Here is a 12,625-nt window from a genome sequence, read left to right as displayed (position 1 = left end):
TATCCCGGCATAAGGATCAAGACCTCCTTTAGTCATGGACGGAGATCCGGAGCAAGTCCACTTCAAGCTAAAAAGGGCACATTCCTAGAAAAAATGAAACAAAACTCGTTCTTAGAGAAAAACCAAAAGAGTGAGGTTTTTTAAGGAAGGATTTCCAAAAAATTCCAGCATCTCGGATTATACGGAACCTCGAACTTTCGGGATTTGAATTATCGAGACTCTACTGTATATTAATTAAAGATAGATTATAAAAAAATCCGTTTAACGTCATCTGTTTTTGTACATATGTTTTTTGGTTTTCAGTAAAACTCTGTGTCGTTGTTTCCAGGTGTCAATTTTTATTCCTCTACGTACATTATTCTTTAAATTACAGTCGACGCTCGGTATAATGACACCCTTCGTCCCGTCGAAAACGGACGTTATATTGGGAGGGTCGTTTTACTTTCCAACATGGCCCAGGTCTTTGTCCAGCTTATATCTTTTTGTTGAGACAGAGCGGTGGGCCATGTTCCGGTTAGGAAGAGGAGGAGGATGAGGAAGGTCGTTGTATAGAAAGGAAAACATATATGATAAACGTATAACAAAGTATTTGAGACTTATCCTACCGGTCGTTGTATCGGATTGGTCCCTAATTGGTAATGTGGGGTCGTTATAACGAGCATCGACTGTATTAAACTTCCAAATGTCAACTGACTTTTGGATTAACCTGAAAACAATTGCAAATTAATTCTTGATTTATAAATTAGTTTCATTCAAATTACGGTGTGATTACTTGAAAATCTTTTCTTTAACTCGATGTCCAATAAATATGGTGGTAGTTGAGTTAAGTATTATTTAGCATGCAAATTTTCACGATGAAACCTGCTTTTTCCCCCTTTCATTAAATAGCTATAAAAGCACGTAATTTACTATAAAAAAATAAAAAAATGGGTACATCGTATGGACAAAGACTTCGTGTCTCTCGTAGCGCCTTCATAACAATAGAAATCGCACTCAAATAAAAATGCACACGTAGTCTCTCAGATCTGCAATAAAATTTTGGACACCTAACTCTATCACGAATGAAAATCCAATCTAAATTGGGGGGGGGGGGGAGGTGAATCCAGATTTTTTCTGTGTGACGTAACCTTTAAGAAAAAATAGCGCTATAGGCTAAGAAGCGTGAAAATCCGTTGGCTCTTTCCAGCCAATGACAAAATAAACTATCTCTCACCACGAAATAGAAATTCTCACCACCTCAGGGCGACCAATCCGTTTTACTATCTGTGAAAGTTAAGAGATGAGATTTTCGCGAGCAATTTTCGCAAATGAAATCAATTTCCGCGGAAATTACTTTCCGGATACGAGCTTAGCGGACAAATACATATTTTCGGAAAAGTTACTGCATGGGGGGGAAAAACTGCAATATTTGATCTCGTAATTGGATAAATGTTTGGTTTTCCATTTGTACGGAAGGAAGATATCTGCAGCTATCAACGTGTTTCTTTTAGTTTTATATACGCATTTTCAGAATTCATGTATTAAACTAGGTTCTCATAAACTGGAACGAATAGTGAGTAATTTACGCCTGTAACAGAGTAAAAAAAAGACATACAAATATAATTTTTCCTCCTATAGTTACCTGTAGGGTGACTGCTTTTATGACATTAGTAGGATGAAATGTGTGTGTGTGTTGGAGACATTCGGATTAATTTTCCCGTCCAGCAGTACCGATTCACGAGTTATACTCTTATGTCGTCCCCTTTCATCATGTTATTTTTCTTCAGTTCAATTACGTTATCAAATGATAAAAGGATGAAATTTTTTTTAAATGTCTTAACCCTCTAGGTCTCATATATATTTGCATATATATATCAAGTAAACATGGTAAAAAACACGTAATATACCTATTCATTTCTCAATTTTGTTGGTATTTTAGAAAGTGCATCTTTTATAGTGTCATTTAAATGTAAAATAAAAGAGAGATAGAGAAAGAAGAGATAGAGAAAGAAGAGATAGAGAAAGAGAGAGAGAGAGAGAGAGAGAGAGAGAGAGAGAGAGAAAGGGGAAAAATTGGCACCCATTTCAGAATATACAGGACGCAAAAAAAAAATAATTCCAGCAACAATAAAAATTTTAGGAATGGTGAATTAGCAAAATAACTGAAAAAATAATTCCAGCACCAATGAAAATTAAGAATTAATGAAAGAAATGATTCCAGAATTGATTAAAATTCAGAATCAATGAAAGAAATATCAGAATCAATGAAAGAAATATCAGAATCAATGAAAGAAATATCAGAATCAATGAAAGAAATATCAGAATCAATGAAAGAAATATCAGAATCAATGAAAAAAATAATTTCAGAATCAATGAAAAAAATAATTTCAGAATCAATGAAAAAAATAATTTCAGAATCAATGAAAGAAATAATTTCAGAATCAATGAAAGAAATAATTTCAGAATCAATGAAAGAAATAATTTCAGAATCAATGAAAGAAATAATTTCAGAATCAATGAAAGAAATAATTTCAGAATCAATGAAAGAAATAATTTCAGAATCAATGAAAGAAATAATTTCAGAATCAATGAAAGAAATAATTTCAGAATCAATGAAAGAAATAATTTCAGAATCAATGAAAATTCAAAATTCACGAAAGGAAAAAACTTCTATAGAATTTATGAAAATCCAGAATAAATGCAAGAAATAATTTCAGAATTGATTAAAGCCTCCAATAATTTACCATGAGTGCGGGGTTCTCACAAAGCCTTGACCCGGTGTGACTGCACTTGTCTCACACCCCTAAAGGCGGCTCTGCAATTAACTGATCTTTTCCATCGCTATGTAATGATTATTATTTTGTGAAGCACTCCACAAAAACTTAACACACACACTTAAACTGTGTGTGTTAAGCACAAAAACTTAAGAGAACCTCTGATTTAGATGAAATAATTTTCTGTGAGTATAAATTCTGATTTTTACCATTTCGAGGTGAATTGCGAAAATTCTTCTGTCGTTAAATATTTAAGAAATTTTCAAGACAACGAATTTTTAATACTCCAGATACATACAATTCCGAGGTCACTGTATAATTTTGACTCACCGCATGTTCTGGGTCACAGTTCTTAAAAGAAACTAGAACAAATGAAGTACGAAGTTGTAAAATGCAAATGGTGTGATTTGACAGAAAGAAATAGGAGAGAAACAAACAGAAACGGAAGAAACCTTTTTATCTCGTGGCTACTACAGTGGAACCTCGTTTATACGACGTTCTAGAAGCCTGGGTCAAAACGCCGTACAAATGCGTAAGTCGCATAACTGAGACTCCTTTGAAAAGAAAAAAGCTCACTCCCCACCAAAAAAAATACAAAATATTCATTGAATTTATTTGTAAATATTCAAATAAAAGTTCAATTGCATCTTGCGTTTGCACTGTCTGCACTACAGCGTTCATAGTCAACCCGTGATCGAAAACCTAATTTGGTAAAAATAAATTACGCGACACATTTTTCCGCAGAGCAGTTACAGATCACAGTATCCCACGGCACATTTTCAGATCAATTAGATGACTCATAGCATATTTACAGGTCACTTAAGTGACCTGTACGGCAGTTTCAGAGCACTTAAATGCCCGCGCCACAGTTCCAGATCGTTGAAGTTACCAGCAGCCTATTTACATATCACCGCGGCACAGTTCTAGAGCACCTTTAGCGATTCGTAGCACATGTGAAGATCGCTTAAGTGACCGCGGCTTATTTACAGATCACCGTGGTGCAGTTTTCGAGCACCTAAGCGACCCCACGGCGCATTTAAAGAGCATTTAGTGAACCAAAGCACATTTACATATCAGCGCGGCTCAGTTCCAGAGCACTTGAGTGACTCGTGACCAGATCGCTCAAGCGGACCACGACACATTTACGAATCACTTAAGTGATTCATGGCACTGTTCCAGATCACTTAATTAAGTGGCCCGTGACACATTTCATGACAATGAATCACTTGAAGGTTGAATAACTATGGTCTACAGAAAATTGCGCGCATATGATGGAAAATGACGCTTTTTAAAAAAAAGATTTGGAATTCGAGTTCAAGAGTGAAAGCGTCGAATAATTGAGGTTTTGCGTCGAATAATTGATTTATTTTAACCTCAAAATGTATAAGAACCGATTGCGAGCTAAATGTCGTATAAATGTGAAAGTCGTATAATCGGGCGACGTATAAACGAGATTCCGCTTCAGTATGGTCATGGAATGGTCATGTCAACATTTTCCATTTATCTGTCCGAAAAATCTTTCCAGGCTTAACTTAACCAGGCGTTTACCTCGTTTTGCGTGTAAGGTCACGTTCCAATGCATCATAAATACGTACATATAAATATATTTATATAACTTTATTCTATTCCTTGCAAACTAACCACAAACGTTGGAGCATGACCGCCGCGGCTTTTCAACAAGACCATGAGCCCGAAAAACAGCAATTCTAACAATGAGACACACACACATTTTTCCTCATTCGCGACACCCACGCTGCCTTGGCGGATTAATTTAGCGTCATTAAGAAGCCAACGAACTTTTATCATCACTTTAAATCACTTCTGAATTTGTGGTTTAGAATCTCAACAAATAAAAACACCCCTTTTCTCCAGAGACGGAGCAGGTTCTTTTCTCCCTTCTTGTACAAACTTAAGCGTTTTATTCCAATTCAAAAAACAGTTGAGTCATCACAAAGTAATAGATAAGGTAGTGAGTCACCAGGGGTGACGAAATTCTGTCAGGGTTCTCCCGGGGAAATTATAAGAATGATGAATATAGTGAAATCTCAGTGAAATATACGAACATTTCTATAACGTTTAGAAAATTTATTTAAAAATGAAAAATCTGAAAACATTAGAAAGAGAGAGAGGGAGAATGAGTGTCAGAACTCTCTATGGTTTTCACATTTTACTATTCCATTTTTTAACTTTAACGACATTTCTTATCATGAACTGAGTTATTAGGCTATCTGTTGTTCCGTTCAGCGTACATATCATTAAAAGAAAGGAAACTATCAGTGCTTCTGTAGCGTTAGTGCAGTTGCGCGTTTGAAACAGGGCCGTCTTAAGAGCATCATGGGCTAACGGGCCAAGTTGTTTTTCGAGGCCCTACGTGGTAAATTCTAGAAAATTTCAACCGGATTTAATTTTTGTGAGGCCCTTCTTTTTAGGTTCCGGATCCGTGCCCGAGTCAACCCCTGCGTTAAGACGGCACTGGTTTGAAACGTTTCACATAGTTCACGCGGAACCCTCGATAGTTACGGAATATCCGCAGAACCTTTGATGTGTGTGTAATTACGACACTTGAACGGAACCCTTGGTGATAACGAGACCTCCACTGAACCTAAACAAACAAATATTTATCCGATATAGCTATTTGTACTATAGTACCAATGAAAACATTTTACAGTTTCTGATACGCGTGAATGGATTTTTCGAGTAAATCTATAATGAAAAGAAAAAGTAAATAAGAGTCTATATATATATCTCCGGGCCCCTGGGCTAGAGTTCACGTGGCTACCCTCTTGTGGGGGTTCAGTGGACTACCCTCTTGTGATTACGATATGTACTTTTTGCCGATCTGAACCATTTCTGTCATTTTTTCATTTTTGTTTCTTCCATTTATTTATTTTTCGACGATCCGCAAATAATTTTTCAAATTTATTTAATTTTTTTGCCAGTCTGCAAATTATTTCTCCTATTACCGCCGGTCCGCGTATTTTTTAAACTATTTTCATCGATTCACAGCTGTAAAAAGTTTGAATAATGTGTGAGGACTGGCATACACTATATTCATGACATATATTTCTTAAACATTTTAGTGCAAATTATCAACTAAGACACAAATATAAAAACGAAGCTGACAAACTGAACATGTTTCGATGTGTGGGAGTCAGCGCGAGTGTAATACAGTATAAGAAATTTCTTTCTCTGGCAACGAGAAATAGTTTAGTTTGTGTGAGTTTCAGCCCAAACCAAAGATGTTCTCCGTATGCGGTTTACAGTGTCTGTGAGGTGATGGTCTGTGTCTCAAATAACATCGTTCTGAAATGTTTTCTGACTTTTGGATCATTTTCTATAAACAGTGAAATTTCGCTACAGCGGCACTCGATACAACGATAAATATTCCTCTACTATGACATTTCTTTCAAATCTTGTTTGAAATCGCCTATAGTTTAATGTGAAATTGCTCTCGATACAACGATATCCTTTACTACGATAAACCCCACGGTAACTATATTTTTTGAGATTTTGGAACCGCTACAACGATAATTTTTTACATTCAGCTCGAAATATCCTTTAATATACCACCGGATCACCGAAAGTGTTGATGACGTTTTCGGTATCGCTGCTTTTTGTCTGATACACCAGAGTGTATCGCGATAAACCTGTTTACAGAGACACTACACTAACTGATCATCTTTATCAACTAATCAATTATAATCATTTGCGGCGAATAAATACGGTTGATTACGCGTATAATGCTCCCACTTAGAACGTTTTCCTGCTTAGTAAGACTTTTTTCGTGGTCCCAACTCTAATTCGTTATAAGATTTCCCGTTTAAAAAGTGTTTCCCTCTTAGAAAGTTTTTCATGAAGGTTTTTTGAAAAACGGTATAAGCAGGATCCACTGCACTGAAAATCGCATTTTTTGGAGGTACAGTACTCAAAACGCCGATCTAGAAAAGGTGCCAACAGCTGCATAAATTTGATGGCACGAGATGATAATGCTTCATCAAGTTATAACATTAATTCCTCTATATACAACGATATTTTTTCTTGGTCCGACGAATATCGTTATATAGAGGTTTCACTGTAAATAGAAAGAAGAGCGCCTTTCTTCCAATATAACCTCCGTAATGATGTTTATTTTTATTGCTTTTAGAAAACCGATCATTTTATTGTTTTCGTCTTCCCTAAGTCGATATCGTATTTATGGAGCAAGTCGTGATCGGAGGAGAAACCGTATGAGAGAAGCGCATTCGGAATTGCCCATTGATCGAGTATTAGGCGAACTCTTTTTATTTCCCACCACAAAGTGTGTTTTTGTGTTCTTCCGGTCTGAGAAAGCGTTTGTTACGCATGGCAAGGTTTTCCCGGTTCCCATCGAGGAACTACTCACTTATGTGTATTGCACACATAAGAATGCAGTTTCTCCTCCAATTCGAAGTAGGGCCCATCGCTTCTGCGACCGTTTCTGGACTCCCAAAGAAGACAACATAATGGATTATGTTCTAGGTCAGCAATTCTGAATCATTGGAGCCGTAAGCGGGCAATTATCGGCCCTTTTAAAGTTGTTGTACTAACTTCGCTTCCACAACCACTGGCAACAACTACACCCATGATTATAATTTATTCGTCATAGTAGTTTATGGATGGATTGCTGGAAATCCCCGGGCGCAGAATAATAGAGTATTTATTGATAGGCGAGCACGGTGGGACACATTCGCATTTCCTAATTTTGAACACGTGAAATGTCTCTCGGAAATGAAAGTAATTTCTTATCAGTGAAGCCCCATTAACGTCAATTTGAACGGAAGGTTTCGTTTCGAGATTGAATAATCGTGACAAACATTGGTACTAATTATGTTGATGAATGGAGGACGACTGTGAGAGAGCGAAATTATCTTTTGTGACCTTTTAAGAGACTGTTTTTGTGAGTTTAAAAATAATGAACAATGTAGGAGCACGATGTCGAAATCTGGAGTACGTACACTATCTCTATCCATAAGTCAGTGAACACTTTGGAGTTCAGAGACTTTCGAATTTCTGTAAAAATACTTGATGAATCATTCTGAAACTTTTTTGTAAATCCAATGCTTTTGATCACAATTTTCAATGAAAATTTAGCCACGAATGCATTTAGGGGGCTGACAAAAAATTGACTAAGAGAAAATTGTTTTTGATCAACCCTGTATCAGGAAAAGCAGCAAATTATTTGTAAGCTTTTACAAAATAATATTTTATCTGCTGTTTCCAATGTTTGTATGCATTTTCGTGAAAATAGCATGTATATTCACGAAGATATAAATGTTTCTTATAAAAATTGTAATTTGCATTGCACGGTTTTTTTTCTCGTAACATGCGAAGTTTTTAACCGAAGTTTACGAAACTTACAGGAAACTTTACAACGTATAAATAACACGTTATAATGAAATTTTAAATGAATTTGTTTGATATTTCCTGATTTATGACACAGGAAATAATTTCAAAGAACGCATGCGCGAAAAAAGATATAAATTTTATTTTTCACAGTTTTGATTGTCAACTATATATATATATACTTCAGTGAAAACTACAGTTGTATCATGGGAAAAACAGAAAGATATAGAGCTGAAGACATTGAGGTGTATTAAAGTTATTTCCTGAAAGATCTGGTATCCGGATGATAAGAGCCTTTTCGGTTGTTTTTTTACGTAAAATATTTTGTGGGAGTTACGTGTCATTTGCAACTTTTTCTGATGAAGGGTTGATCCATAAACAATGCTTTTATCATTGAATTTTTTGTCGGTCCCTAAATGCACTCGTGACTAAATTTTTATTCGAAATTGTGAATATAAGCATAAGATTTTTCTAGAAATTCGGAAAAATCTCTGAATTTCTCTCTCTTCAAAATGTTCACTGACTTAAATATCTGGATAGTGTATATAGAGGGTGATTCAAACTCAAGGGCGAAACTTTACGGAGTTATAGAGCACATTCTAAACAAGCAAATTTATGGTCATAACGCAAGCTGTGAACAGCTAGACATCAATGAAACGCTGAGTTTGCCATTCACCATTTCAATCCTGGATTGCAGAAGGGATGGTTTTTTATGAATCAGAATCAGGAAGGCTGACACGCATTCCATGCCCGGGGCTGCAGAAAGGAATGCTCTGGAAGCCCAAAGAGTATACCTAAGTTTATTCCTACGAAACTCATGGCAAATCCAACAACCTTTGAGCGACTGCAAAGCGAAATGAACTCAGTCAACGGTATGCGGGATACAAGACATGTTAGGAGTGTGAAGACAACATAAGAAACCCGTTTCGCTCAGATATTGCTGCAATCACTCAAAGATTTTTTGATCTGGCATGTATCTTGTTGGGAAATCACTCCAGGCGCAGTCTTTCAGAGCATTCCAGAGCATTCTACCGTACACGAGGGCCTCCGAGAAAACGGGGAGTGGGCTCTATATTATTGGAAAATTATATTTTTTTCTGAGATTATTTTTTAAGATAACTTTCATAAATATCCAAATTATTTCTTCATTGAATGCGAATTTTCATAAATTCTGAAATTATTTTTCTATTGAATGGTAGTTTTATTAATTCTGAAATTGTTTTTTTATTGAATGGGAATTATATTAATTCTGAAATTATTTTTTTCATCAAATATTAATTTTCGTTGATTCTAAAATGTTTTGTTAAATATTAATTTGCATCAATTCTGAAATTATATTTTAAATATTAATTTGTATTGTTCGGAAAAATTTTCTTAAATATTAATTTTTATTAGTTCTGAAAAATTTTCTTGAATATTAATTTGTATCAATTCTAAAATTTTTTCTTAAATATTTATTTATATTAATTCTGAAATTTTTTAAATATTAATTTGTATCAATTTTGAGAATTTTTCTATAAATTCTGGAATTATTTCTTCATTAAATTTTATGAATTGCTTAATGTTTTTTTTTTCACCAATTCTGGGAATTATTTCTTTCAATAATTTTGAAATGATTTTTCTCAACGATTCTAATTGTTACTTTTAATAATCCTAAAAAAAATTACTTATAATTTCCGTATGTACCATTTTCCATTCCGAAACGCATTCAAAGAAACAAATAACCGATTGTGCTACACCTTTTTAATATCAGCGAACGCATTTCTAAACACAAAAGATCAACCATCAATGGACACGTGTATATTTGAATATACATGAGAAACACATGGCCGGAAAAAAAAAAAACACCATCATACCAATTTCTTTTTTCAATTTTTTTAATTTTAGAAAGTAAACCTTTTCATCTTTTCATGTCATTTCAGTCCGAAATACGGCTATATAAGTACAATACTTTTTCTTTTCAATCTTGAAAGAGTCGATTCCTCGTCTGCATCATTTTTCGAGAGTTGGTGAAATTTTACGTGTTCAAAGATGAAAAAGCGCCAAATATAAGGGATTGGGAATAAAACTCAAGATAGAAACTATTCAGTTTTGCTAAGCAAGATTTCATCTGTTTATGGACAAAAGAAAAATAAAGGAAAACTGTATATTGTTGTAGGAAAACTGTTGAATATGTTTACATTGGATGAACGCAGGTGTCGAGAGATATGATCGAAGTGTTCAAAATTTTCAATGGGATGGATAGGATGGACCATGAACTTTTAGTACACCGCCAATCGACTGCTTTTACAAGGGGACACCAGTATCGATTGGTGAGGGACAATGCAAGGTTATGGTGTCGCAGGGAATTTTTCTCCAATAGGGTTGTTAATAAATGGAATAGCTTACCCCCGGAGGTAGTAAATTGTAACGCAATTGACACGTTTAAAAAGAAATACGATAAACATGTTGGGGTAAATCGAGAAGCTATCCATTCTTAGAATAAGACAACCATAAGTATTCTTTATGGGCATTGTATAATATTTTATCATGTGTATATATTGTTTGTAATTTGTGTTAATTGCATTTTTAATTGGGTTGCTGTATTTTTGAAACATATGACATCCATATTTTTATGGGCATCTTTTTATCAGCCACCTCGTTGGGCATTTTGCCTGTTGTGGCGTTGTATTTGTATTTGTATTGTATTTGTATATTTTACCTTGATTAAACCATTTTAGCTAATTAAAAACCCCACTCTAAATTTATTAAATTGCTGCGTTGATGTATTGCTTCAATTAAAAATATGCTAAAACTGTCCACTTACATCCGGTTTGTGATTTTTTTCCCCTCAATATATGTTTATGGGGGTTGAACCGTTGAGAGTTTAGATCCGGGATGCCCAACCTTATTTCACGCCGTGCCACAATCAAGATTATTTCGATGCTCTCACAACTCTACGAATTTTACACCCAGACCACATGTCCCGTTCTTACGGGACACGAACAATCTCTTCGTTTTTGCAAAATATTGCTCGGCTGTAGTTTGTTTTCACGTAAAAAATTTTCAATTTATCCTTTCTTGAGTTCTTAATTGCTTTTATTTTTGAGCCATAAATCCGATTACCGTGGATTGTGTATGTACGTATAATCAGTAGAAGTTCATCTTACATACACCGGAATCTACAGGACTCTAGGAGCTTGGACCCCCCCCCCCCCTCTTCTCAATATACTTTGCAAGAGGGCTTAAAATGAGAGGCGCTCCCAAGAATTCATGGATGTACAATGGAATCTATACATATAAAATAACATGTCCTGACTGACTGGTTCACTGACTGAATTCATCATCGCCGAGCAGAAACCGATGAAGTTATACATATGACATTTGGTCCGTAGTTTTATTTCATGATGTAAAGACTCACTAAAAAGGGGGTTTACCAAAAGTCGACCCCTAAGTAGGTTCAAAGGTTATATAGAGGAAATCATGCAGAGCCGAAACTGCGGAACATATAAATATGAAATTTGGTTAGTTATTTTATTTCATGATTTTATGACATAAAGACTCCATAGGAAGGAGTGTTTCGGAATTAGACTCCTAAAGGGGGCTCAAAGTTTATACGAGGCAACCATCGCTGAGCCCAAACCGCTGAAGCTATAAATATGCAATTTGGTCAGTATTATATTTTATAATATAAAGACTCACCAAGACGGGGGATTTCTGGAAATGTAACCCCCAAGGGAGCATAAGGGGTTCAAATGTTATACGAGGGAATCATCGCTGAACAATTTCCACGCGAGCGAAGCCGCGAGTAACAGCTAGTTGTATTATACAGGGTGTCTTGTAAGTGCTAATGCGGCCTTTATCTCATCAACCGTCGTAGAGGTATAACTCCAATTTAAAAAAATGCTCAAAAGGCGTTCAAAAATTACCCTATGCCAGTTTTGAGAGTGAAAATACAACGTGTCGCAAAATAAAAAAGAAAATCTAAATTTTATACGGTTCCATTGCCTTTTAACTTATACTTAGAAAGTTGTTGTCCTGTCTCTTCCTAGGCCAACAGAAAAAATTCCACGTTTCTAAGTGCATTATTCGCTAAGATAGTAGAATTCAAAAATTGGAGTTATGAAAAAAACAGCAAAAACTAACGGACAACGCTTCTTTCCTTCATTTATGCTGTTCTTTCCCAACTTTCCTCCGATTTTTGAATTCGAATATCTCAGCGAATATTTCACTGAGAAAACTTCGAATTATTTTTGTTGACCTCAGGAGATACAGGGCAACAACTTTCTAATTGGAAAGTAGACGGGGGGACTGTAAAAAATTTAGATTTTTTTATTTTGTGACACTGTATTTTCACTCTAGAAACTGGTACAGAATGGTTTCTGAACACATTTTTGAGCATTTTTCGAATTGGAATCATATCTCTATGATGGACGGCTGATGAGTTAAACGCCGCATTAGCACTTACAGGACACCCTATATAATGTATGCCTCCCATGCTGACGATCCTGAATTTCGTGCACGTGGGACGT

The 12,625-nt window shown here is 35.4% G+C and overlaps 1 protein-coding gene across 3 annotated transcripts in view; it reads right to left on the bottom strand.

Moving 5' to 3' along the window:
- LOC149082991 (kinesin-like protein KIF13A) overlaps positions 1–12,625 on the bottom strand; it is a 130,764-nt gene that overhangs the window by 64,292 nt on the left and 53,847 nt on the right. The gene's annotated exons all lie outside the window — the stretch shown is intronic.

This window comes from Pholcus phalangioides, unplaced genomic scaffold (genome assembly GCF_987345545.1).
Source record: "Pholcus phalangioides strain wild (caught in Gottingen) unplaced genomic scaffold, Ppha-v1.0 ptg000009l_1, whole genome shotgun sequence".
NCBI classification, from domain to species: domain Eukaryota; kingdom Metazoa; phylum Arthropoda; class Arachnida; order Araneae; family Pholcidae; genus Pholcus; species Pholcus phalangioides.
The sequence above is the reverse complement of the archived record's forward strand: the minus strand, read 5'-3'. Positions and strand labels throughout refer to the sequence as shown.